General features: G+C 32.8%; 1 protein-coding gene across 3 annotated transcripts in view; it reads left to right on the top strand.

The window, feature by feature from the left end:
• Positions 1 to 3,945: 3,945 nt before the first annotated feature.
• The window catches only part of LOC143236991 (irregular chiasm C-roughest protein-like), a 136,474-nt gene continuing 128,926 nt past the window's right edge, over positions 3,946 to 11,493 (top strand). For 2 of the 3 annotated variants that reach the window (XM_076475767.1, XM_076475766.1), the window contains exon 1: positions 3,946 to 4,447. The gene's annotated coding sequence lies outside the window, so the exon portion shown is untranslated. The remainder of the gene's footprint in view (positions 4,448 to 11,493) is intronic. The other variant, XM_076475765.1, reaches the window with a different exon arrangement.

The following is an 11,493-nucleotide window of genomic DNA, read 5'->3' as shown; positions in this document are numbered from 1 at the left end:
TAAACATATCTGAAATCGCTATAGTCTGACATAATGGATGCATCTAAGAAGCATTGGAATTGAAATATGTGCATTTCATTGGCATTGGATCTTACATCTTAAAAATATTTTTAAACATTAGATGTGACTATTATTTACCTTGTACCAAAGATGCTCGCCCTTACAGCCGTGGGGGCGTTATAATGTGACGGTCAATCCCACTATTCGTTGGTAAAAGAGTAGCCCAAGAGTTGGCGGTGGGTGGTGATGACTAGTTGCCTTCCCTCTAGTCTTACACTGCTAAATTAGGGACGGCTAGCACAGATAGCCCTCGAGTAGCTTTGTGCGAAATTCAAAACAAACATTATTTACCTTAAATACATTTTTAGCTCATTGCAGTATACTACGTTGGCATATACGTTTAAAGGGTTTAGAATGCTTCAATGAATCAATAAATATCTGTATTTTGAATGCCTTTAATTTAAGTAGCTTATGTACAGCAAAATTTGTCTAAGGCGGAATCGCACAGGACTGAGTAAAATTTCAGGTTTAGACAGTGAACATGCATTTTCTTAATTATATATAATTTCTAAATAAAGTTATTATTTTGTTTATGCTATATTTATTAGAATAAGAACAAAAATAGACATTCATAATATACATAACTACACAAAATCTTAATCAAATTTATTTGAAGAAAGTGTCCAATTTCAACTGTTTCATTTTTTAATGGACTTTCTCTTGCGTTTAAAATAGAACACCAGTTCTTCGGCCTTTGCATGAAGTTCACTTTCCCCTTCATTTTTGCATACAATTTGATAGCATTAATATAACTTAACTCTTGCAATGAAGTAGGAATTTCTATTTCCTCACTATCTTTTCCATTTTTTTTATCTTCTGAATCTCTCACACTCTTATTATCTTGTGATTCTATTATAGATTTTAAATCAATTTCATCAGTTTCTGTTAAAACATTCCTGTCAACGTTCACAAAACTTTCCGCATTCACAAAATTATCTGCATCAATCTTCTCAATCAAAGTTTGATTTCCCTAAATTTTAAAATTAGGGAAGACAGGAATTCATCTTTTTCTTTGAGAATTATTTAAAGAGTAGGATTTTGCACTTAAAAGAAAAATATATTTTTATACATTATGAATCTAATTTAACTGCAAAAATAATGACTGCAGAAAAAATAACAGAATATATTTAACCAATACGTACTGTAATAAAATATCCGAGAATTTATTAATATTTAAAGAAATTATTAATTAAACAAGAATTTATTAATATTTAAAGAAATTATTAATTAAATAAGAAATTAATATTTCATCAAAAACATTTTTCTGCCTTACTCAGGTTCTAATGCTACTTCTTATAGATGAGGTAGGTGAAAGAAAGGTTTTCGTCCACGTTACGCAGTTTCCGCCGTATAGAAGGCCTTTTATAATAGAAACCTTAAGATAATGCTGCAAAATTTTGATATTTCCGGTTTGTACAGGTTTTCACCCTTTGCAGTTTCCGGCTTAGAAAGGTTGTACTGTATTATAAAGCTACATATGGGAATTAGTAGTTTTCGTGTTGTGGTGCCCCTTGTCAGTTTTAGCCAAACTTTATATGTTAAAGGTTCATTTCTAAATTTCTATGCATTACTTTTTCTCACTTTTATGGACATAATAAAGAATATTGAAATCGTAACTACTTTGGTAACAACTGTTCACGCTTATAAACTTACAGCTGTCAGCAGAATTGTTGGTTTTCGTTGCAAGAATTAATAAATTTACCAATCATGAAATTATAGCATAAAATTGACTGAGTCTATAGTATAATCAGTATTATTCTAAAGCAGTTGCATATGTCTGAATAAGTGGACCAAGTATAAATTTGTCGTTTACGTTATAGTTGCTTGGATCATACATTAAAGGTCGTTTAATACAATGTGGACTTATATAAAGAATGAAAAGCTTAGGACATTGACTTAACACAAGCCGGACAAAAGCAATATTTTTAGTGTATGTTAAAACTAGAATTGGCTGAGTGGTAACGAGCATCTTAAACAAATTCTCAGATAAGATAGCAGAAAAAAAAAAAGTAAAACAATTAGCTCTGTCATGCGATAAATTGAAAACACTGACCCTTCTAAGTAAATGCTAATCTAAGCCCCTAATGATACAAAATTAAAAGTATACGCAGACGCAAGAAAACGACGCATAAAAACTAAACATGGTTTACTGTTTAATATCTAAAATGTGAAATAATATATAATCAAAAAAAATTCGAAAATTATTTAACCACAATTAAAAAAAAATAGACAAGGTCTTCCGACATTATACTATAAAGTTTGGTTTGAATTTTGTGCAAAGCTACACCAAGGCTATTTGCGCTAGCCATTCCCAATTTTGCAGTGTAAGATTAGAGGGAAGGCAGCTAGTCATCACCACCCAACACCAACTCTTCGGCTATTCCTTTACCAACGAATAGTGGGATTGCTTGTTACATTTTAACGCCACACGGCTGAAAGGGCGAGCATATATGTTGCGATGGGGATTCGAACCTGTGACCCTCAGATTAGGAATCGGGTACTTTAACCACCTAGCCATGCCTTACTATGAGATAACAAATATATCGAATAACACTTGAATGGTATAATCACAAATAAGATAATCATAGATTTAACTTCTCAGCTGTTTAACGCATATTATTAGTGATAAATATTAACACTATTCGCTTTACCCAGAAGACACTATTCATATATTCAGAGATATTTCCAAAACATTATATCAAGGATATCCTACCTACATATTCGAAAATATTTCCAAAGTGTTACATCTAGATTACATTAAGCGTATGTCCTCAAAACGTTAGTTTACAATACACTAAATATACGTTTCTTTAGGTATTTTCAAAAATGTTATCTATAAATTACATTAAACGTATTTTAGGAGATATTTCCAAAACGTTTATTTCTAGAATACACTAAGAATATATATAGATATTTTTTTACACTTTTTTGTAATGAATACAATATATATTGTAATAATTACAATAGATATTTACCAAAAGATACAGATAATTCATCAGACTAGTAGAGGACTGCATTTAGAGTCAACTCTTTCTTCAGACTTTATTAAATTTCATGCACATTATTATTATAATTCACAATGATTCGTAAATTTAAACAAGTCAAAGGTCAGGGATATTTGCAACTTACATTTAGATGCTGAGAAAATTGTGGGAGTTGTTCCATTAAGGCACGGAAGCCAAAAACTTAAGGAAAATGAGTTTCATGATCAGAAGAGAATTATACAAGTAGTAAACAGAAATATAAGTTAAAAATGGAGAGAAACTCATGTGACGAAACTTACTGCATCTTAGGGTTTCAACGGTAATTCTGTAGTCTTACGATGCTAAAATTCTGAGTTCGATACTCAAGATGGAGAAAACCCTGATAGTCCATTGTGATAACAACTAAACAAACTAGAAAAATACTTCACTAATAAAAGATACGTTTATAATAAATATGTCTGTAGCCCTTAAGAGTTTCAACTTATTTACGTTAAACAACAGGAATATTCTGCAAATAACAAAGGTTTCTTGAAAGATTTTAGAGCTAAGTAAAATATATTAATATGAGAGAATAGTGAAGTGGTTTGATGTATCATTAACTCCTCACAGGAAAACAGATTTATATGAGATCCCAAAATACCTACCAATTTCACTTTCGAAAGATTTAATAAAATAATACCGTACGTTTTAAAATAATTATATTGTTTTTTATTATAAATAAAAAGCATTGTTGTTTGGATTAAAAAAAACTTTAAGAAATTAGAAATTTATGAAATCTCTCAAATTACAAGGGCGTATGCCAGAATTTAAAATATAAATTATTCACTATTTTTGCCATTTTCTTGATTATTTGTGTTTACCCCTAGCGGAAAGTCGACTAGCCTCCTCTGTGGAAAGTCCTTCGGAGGATGGCACAGAGCTTCCTCATTCTGCAATCTACTCTTTCCGCGCAATAGCTTCACGTTAGCTATTAAACGTCCTGACGACAATTGGAATCGTTCATAGCTTTACAGTTATTTGCAACTAGTTGCAATTCACTGCTACTTTTAGCTCAATAGTTTCACTGATGTTTATATTTAAATGAAACTACAGTTCGGACATTTTACATTCATCTTCTATGCAGGTCTCGAATAATATCCACAAACTGAGCAACAGAAACTGCTTTGAGAAGCGAATTATTGTGTGTTAAAAATCACATACGTTACTGTGTGCTCTAGACTTGAATGCATTAGATGAAACAATTTGGATCTATTTCTGACTTTTAATTAGGGGAATACTGTGCCCATCGCTTCCAAAGTGAAGTTGGGTTAATAGTGTCAAGTGAAGTATTAGTTCAGACAAGATTCTCAGACAGAACCAGCCAGACCGTGTTTGAAATGGACTAATGCCTTATGAATAAATTGGTAAGAATTTGTATGTTTGTTACTTTATGTGTTTTTTAAGATAGTGTGTATTTTATTATATACGCTACAGCATTAATAATTCGAAAATAAGGGAAATGTAAATATTATAGAAACATATACCATGAAATGTCATCACCTTTACTTCAATAAGGCATGCGTATGTATTCACGTTCGCCAACTTGTAGCAAGATCACGTTCAATTGTACTTCCAATGGAAATAAATTCATTCACTTACACTGAGAAATACGTAAATAACTTGTAAGCGAATGTATATCACTCATAAAAGCAGAATTCATGAACTTTAAGTGAAATAATTAAACAATTTTGTTCCCCCGTGGAACAAGTTACAGAATAACTTAAATATTTCATTACTTGTTGATATTTTTACAAATAGTACTTAGATTTTTACCTTAAAATCAGTTTTAAAAACAGACTACTTAAAAAATGAACAATAACTTTGAGTTATACCTTAAGGTGTAATAACACAAAAGTAGCGCAATTCAGTATTTTGTGAAATAATTTTACACGACTTTATATATAGATGTATATCATTTAAGATTAAGTGCTCTTTGACTTATCACACTTGCCATTAGCAACACTTACATAAATATCTTGGTGTTTTGACCGAAGGAATACTATGGGCAAATTGATCTGAAAACAGCAGAATTTCAACTAATAAGTCAAAATGACGCAAACTCTACCAAATATGTGTTTTGTAGTGGTTAGTTGAATTTAATTCTAAACACCAATTCTTTCATTAGGTGGTTATTCAAATAATTCAGCATTATATTAAAAGTTCTGCATTCATGTCTAAGGAGATTCAATGCACCAACTACATATAATTGATGACAAAATAACTTGACTGTTTTTAATTGTATGTCACCCTTACAGTGAAAGGATATTGAAAGTTAATCTTTGTAAGTAAGTTTCGTTAGAAATGTTCATGTGAGATTAGTAAAAGGTTTATTGAAACACTGATCTAAATAATTTTCAACAAACACTTTCTGGCCTCTTCAGTGATTGATGTTAAGAAAGATAAAGTAGGTATCCTTAAAATAAGAAAAACATAAAATATCAATTTACTTTTAATGTTTTAGTCTTTCTATTTTATATTTTTTATTAATTTATATTCTTGGCTAATTCTGGTAAATACACATGTAATTTTGAAATTAGTCAGTGAATGCTGACTGCTAAACTGAAAACGCCTGCTACAGAAATATGAACATTCCGAAATTGCATCACGTGCTCATATTAATATAAGTTCTACAGTGCGCTAGAAATGAAGTGTGGCACACGTACACATAATAAATTAGGGTATTAGGTCAACCCGTTTCTTATGTACAGACGTAATTTAGCCAGTAATAATAAAGTCATTATATTTATATGTCATGAAAATTCTAAGTAATTAAGTGAAACTTGCGAATAAATCCAGTATCTATAACGATGTTCACATGGAAAGTGAAATAGACATTAAGTAATTTAATTCTTGATGACGATAAACCCACTCTTTTCTTTCTTTTTTATTATCCTGAAGATGACCTCGGAAGGTCGAAACGTCGTTTTCTGCTTATCAATAAAAGAGTTAATACCTATACCAGCCATTCTGAAATACATTAAATCATTAAGTTTAAGTGGTTGGCAAATATTTTTCGTATTTATATTTGTGTTATTTCCTGGATAGTATTAAAATAACTAATACTGCATAAAATTATGAGTGACTTATTTATTCATTATGTAATATTATATGAAAAATAATAAAATAACTCAAATAAACTATAAGTTACTTAAACGTGTGACCAAGTACAACATTCGCTAATTCCATATTAAATATTAGTGTCTACATCATCAAGATGTTTTAAGTTATAGTATTCCTATTTTTAACTACCTTAACTGCTAGTGATTAGAGGGATGTTAATAAAAAAAAAAGAAAAATAAACAGATGTATGTTTTCTACATGAAACTACAAACAAGTATTTATAATGTTAAAACTAGATAATACTCTTCAAAATAAACCTTATTAAATATAATGTATTTCTCCAATAGTTATGTGATTGTAATATGCTGTTTAGGATTTTTGTTTTAGAACAAAGCCACATTGGGCTAGCTGTTATGTCCAATGCAGAGAATCAAATGCCAGATCTTAGCGTTGTTAAGTCAGTAAACTTACTACCATCTCAACGAGTAAACTGCGGTAGGGTAAAATACTAGTGTAGTTTACACATAAACCTGCAAATAGCTGATGTAAGAACATCTTTGTTTGTTTTTGAATTTCGCGCAAAGCTGCACGAGGGCTATCTGCGCTAGCCGTCACTAATTTAGCAATGTAAGACTAGAGGGAAAGCAGCTAGTCATCACCATCCACAGCCAACTCTTGGGCTACTCTTTTACCAACGAATAGTGGCAATGACCGTCATATCATAACGCCCCACGGCTGAAAGGGCGAGCATGTTTGGTGCAACCGAGATTTGAACCCGCGATCCCCAGATTACGAGTCAAATGCCTTAACCCACATGGCCATGCCGGGCCCAAGAACATCAATTCCCCAAAACTGTTATTTACACAGTTTGCCCTTGACATGGCCCAAATCAGTTAAAAGTCGCAGAGAAGATTTTCGTGCCACAGACAAGGAATGTTCATCTAAACATCTCACAGCGCTCATTACAGTACTAGAAAATTAATAATGTAATAAAATAATTTGTTAGCTACAGTTCACTGAATCTCTAGTGCAAGGGAAATAAAGCTGCTTTTGGTTTTGAAAATTTCTCATAAAAATGATAAACAAACAAACGATTAAAGAATGTAAAACTGAATTGTGGTTTTAATAAGACTTCACAATGAAGCTTTATACTACCAACCTTTTCAGATGACGCAAATACGGTTTACGTTTCCTCTAAAAAAAAGAGAGAGTTTGTTTTGGAATTTCGCACAAAGCTACTCGAGGGCTATCTGTGCTAGCCGTCCCTAATTTAGCAGTGTAAGACAAGAGGGAAGGCAGCTAGTCATCATTACCTACATCCAACTCTTGGGCTACTCTTTTACCAACGAATAGTGGGATTTACCGTCACATTATAAGGCCCCTACGGCTGGGAGGGCGAGCATGTTTAGCGCGACTCGGATGCGAACCCGCGACCCTCAGATTACGAAGCGCACGCCTTAACGCGCTAGGCCATGCCGGGCCCCAAAAGCGAGGGAATATTTTACAGGTATTCACTGTAACGCAATTTTAAAGCCAAAAAATATGACAACTGTATAACATGTTTCACAATTTACGCCAGTTTAATCGAGTTTTCTTAGCACCGATTCTAAAATATGGATGTGAAGCAATATTTTCGTACTCTCTTAAGGAGGTAACGAATAAACAACACATCTCGCCAAATTACAGACATTAATATATTATTGTTGAAACCAGGCATAACGATAAAAGCATATTTCTGACAGTGTCATTATAAATTGTTGCACAATTTTATAAAATAGGTTATGATTAAGTTATAACGGATACATGGCCAACTTATTATTGAAGAAGGAACTAATTATTCATTGTCCTTCCAATTTTTGTATACATTTGTGCATAGGCACAACTTGAGTGTTGATTTAACTCTTAATCGAATAACTGGAGAAGCAAATATTACAATTAATAATAAAATGGGTAATTTCATCATTTATCTATAGTTAAACGGAGTTGCACATACACTGCTGGCCAAAATCTTTAGTCCACTGAACATAAAGAAAAAATATGCATTTTGCGTTGTTAGACTCAACCACTTATTTGAGTAGAGCTTAGAAAGATGAAAAATAAAAATAAAAAACTGTTTTAGCATTTAATAGAAAAAAATGTGAACACTATGAAATTAGCCTAAATACTAGCTGGTCAAAAGTTTAAAATCATACCAAAAATAAGTCCTAAACAGGGTAGGAAATGTCCAATAAGAGCTTTGGCATGGTCGATGTAAGCGTTTGCAGAAGGCTGGCTGGAATGTTATTCCAAGTGGTGAAGATGGTTTCATGAAGATCATGCACTGTTTGGAATTGACGTCCATTTCTACAGACTTCCCTTGCCATCCACCCTCAGACATTTTCAATGGGGTTCAGTTCGGGCGAACACGTTGAATGGTCCAAAAGAATTACGTTATTCGCCATGAAAATTCCTTTGTCCTGCGGGCATTGTGGATTGCAGCGTTCTCCTGCTAAAAGATCCAGTCATTTCCAAATAAGCGAGGGCCTTCAGTCAATAAGGATACTCTCTCCAACATACCAATGTTGCCAGCTGCTGTTTGACGCCCCTGTATAACCTAAAACTCCATTGTTCCATGGAAGAAGAAAGCACTCCTGATCATGATTGAACCTTCTCCACTGTGTCGTGCAGAAAATGTTTTCGGTGGGATATCCTTATCGTGTCAGTAACATTGGAAGCTATGTAGACCATCCAGGTTAATTTTTTTTCTCATCAGAAAACAAAACCTTTGTCCAATTTTCTATGTCCCATGTTTGGTGCTTTTCAGCAAAGTTTAACCGAGATGTTTCGTGGTGTGGAAGGAGGCGTGGCCTTTGAAGACGTTTACGGTTTATAAAGCCTTTCTCTCGTAGATGCCGTTTTACTGTTCTGGAACTGCATTATGCGTTCGTGAGGACCTTAATCTGGCTCGACGATCGGCTGGTGTCTTGCTGAACAACCCGTCGAATCTTCCTGCACAACGCTGGCGATATTTTCTTTGGCCGACCACGTAACATGGTCGTTCGTATCCCTCAGCGTCTTTTAAGAAATTTGCAACAGCAGTTTTACTACGCCCAATCTCACCAGCGATGGTACGTTGAGAAAGACCTTGCTTTAGCAGCTCGACAATTCTGTCACGTACAAACTCTGTCAACTCTTTAGCCTTTGCCATGTTTTTACCCAATGTAACACAGGAGATGTCAGTAGGAAATGTTGACAACGCTTATGCTTGAACACAAATGACTAAATTTCGTTACGTGTTTACCGATTAATGCTTCGTTTCATGGTCTTAAACTTTTGATCAGCTAGTATTTAGGTTAATTTCATAGTGTTCACATTTTCCATATTAAATGCTAATTTTTTTTATTTGTATTTTCCTTTTCCTTATTTTCATCTTTCGAAGCTCTACTTAAATAAGTGGTTAAGTCTAGCAACGAAAATGCATATTTTCTTTTCATGTTCTTTGGCCAGCAATGTGTCTCTATAAATTAGCTGTCGTTTAACTGGTACACACTTAGTGTTTGTCTGTTTAACTGTTATGCAACAGTATGTCATTTACTGATTACTTTGGTTTAGTTGAAATTTTATAGCAAATAAAAAACTAGCGCAGACTATTAAATCTTTCACAAGTTCTGTATATATTCGTAAGGGATTACCTATACTACATGAACATATTTTAGTATTTCTGTAGTTTATATTTTAGTTTTAAAATAAATAAAACTTTCATAATTCGCATAAAGGCCCAGCATGACGAGGTGGTTAAGGCACTCGACTTGTAATCTGAGGGTTGCTGCTTTCAACCTCTGCTGCACCAAACATTCTCGCTCTTGCAGCTGTGGGAACGTTATTATGTGACGGTCAATCCCATTTTTCGTTGGTAAAAAAGTAGCCCAAGAGTTGGTGTTGGGTAGTTATGACTAGCTGCCTTACCTCTTGTTTTGCACTGCAAAATTAGGGACGGCTAGCGAGGATAGCCCTCATGTAGCCTTGCGCGAAATTCATACGAAACCAAATTATCATAAATAATATGTATCTGAAATTATATCACAAATTTGACTGATATATCTGATTTTCTAGATTAATCTGTTCCGTGAAAAAGATATATTTATGAATATATTTTTATTATTGATTGGCATTTTGTATTGTATTTTATTTTTTAAGAATGTTGTGTAGAGATAGTTTTTATAATTAGATTTTGATAAACTATTTGATCAGGTTTATATGTAAGTTAAAATGTTATCTCTCAAATACGGCAAAAACTCTTTCATCTCCTTTTGTTTCAATTATCACCTCTTACGATAACACACAAAATAAATTGGTTATCACAAAATGAAATACCAAACATATAACTGGTTATAGATTTGGAATTTAAATCGACTTTAATAAGAAAAACATATGCATCTAGACAAATGTATATAAATATGTAAAACAATAAATCTTTTCTTCATTCAAATTGAAAGGAAGAACTGTATCTCTAAACATCCAAGGATAAGCTTCAAATAAGGGCTGATGTAATCACCAACGATGCGAGTTTTGCTGCATTCATAAAGAAATTACTTAACTATATAACCTTCGTCGGGAGGAAAATGTTTCTTTCAACAGGAAGCTGTAACTCATTTGGATAGAATAATCCTGGAGAGCAACATTTCCAGCTGCTTCTAATTGGTTTCAGATGAATATCTGCTACAGCTAAGTTATAATAATCTCCCATGACTGATAAATAAAATAAAAGTTTTTCTGATAATAGTTTCAGTTTAATTTGATTTAAATAGCATCTGCCACTCCCACATTTTAAATTGACAGGTGAATAAACAAAGACAAAGCTATTATATTTGCAAACTCCTATTCTTTTTGTTACATTACCTATTAAGTACTATTTTAAACTTTCTGGGGTTACTGTATAGGAAGTAAAAACTGAATAAAGGACAATGGTAGAAAACGTTCCTATTTTTTTTTGTTATAGAAGTCACTAATGGTCTCATTGGGTGCTAACTGTGTATCTTTCTTTGTCGAAATTAATAATTGATACATTTAACTAAGCGTTTGTGAATTTAGATTCAAATCCAAAAGACTATAGATAAATAAAAATTTGTTCTATTTCAGGTTCGTTTTTTTACTGTTATCTTCCTTGGACAAAAATTGCCAAACAAGCTAGTATTTGTACACAGTTCAACTGTTTCCAGTTGCTATACAAAAAGCGATAGCAAACGAGCCAGAGAACTCTGGGTTGTACAAGTCAAAATTCTATTAAAAAAAAGAAACTTGTTTTATTACAGAGGCTTTTGTATCCTCCCTTCTCTGGCAAACACTCTAAAATCAAATAACCTATAAACAA

The sequence above is a fragment of the Tachypleus tridentatus genome, chromosome 13 (genome assembly GCF_004210375.1).
Source record: "Tachypleus tridentatus isolate NWPU-2018 chromosome 13, ASM421037v1, whole genome shotgun sequence".
Taxonomy (NCBI): domain Eukaryota; kingdom Metazoa; phylum Arthropoda; class Merostomata; order Xiphosura; family Limulidae; genus Tachypleus; species Tachypleus tridentatus.
This window is presented reverse-complemented; position numbering and strand designations above follow the sequence as displayed.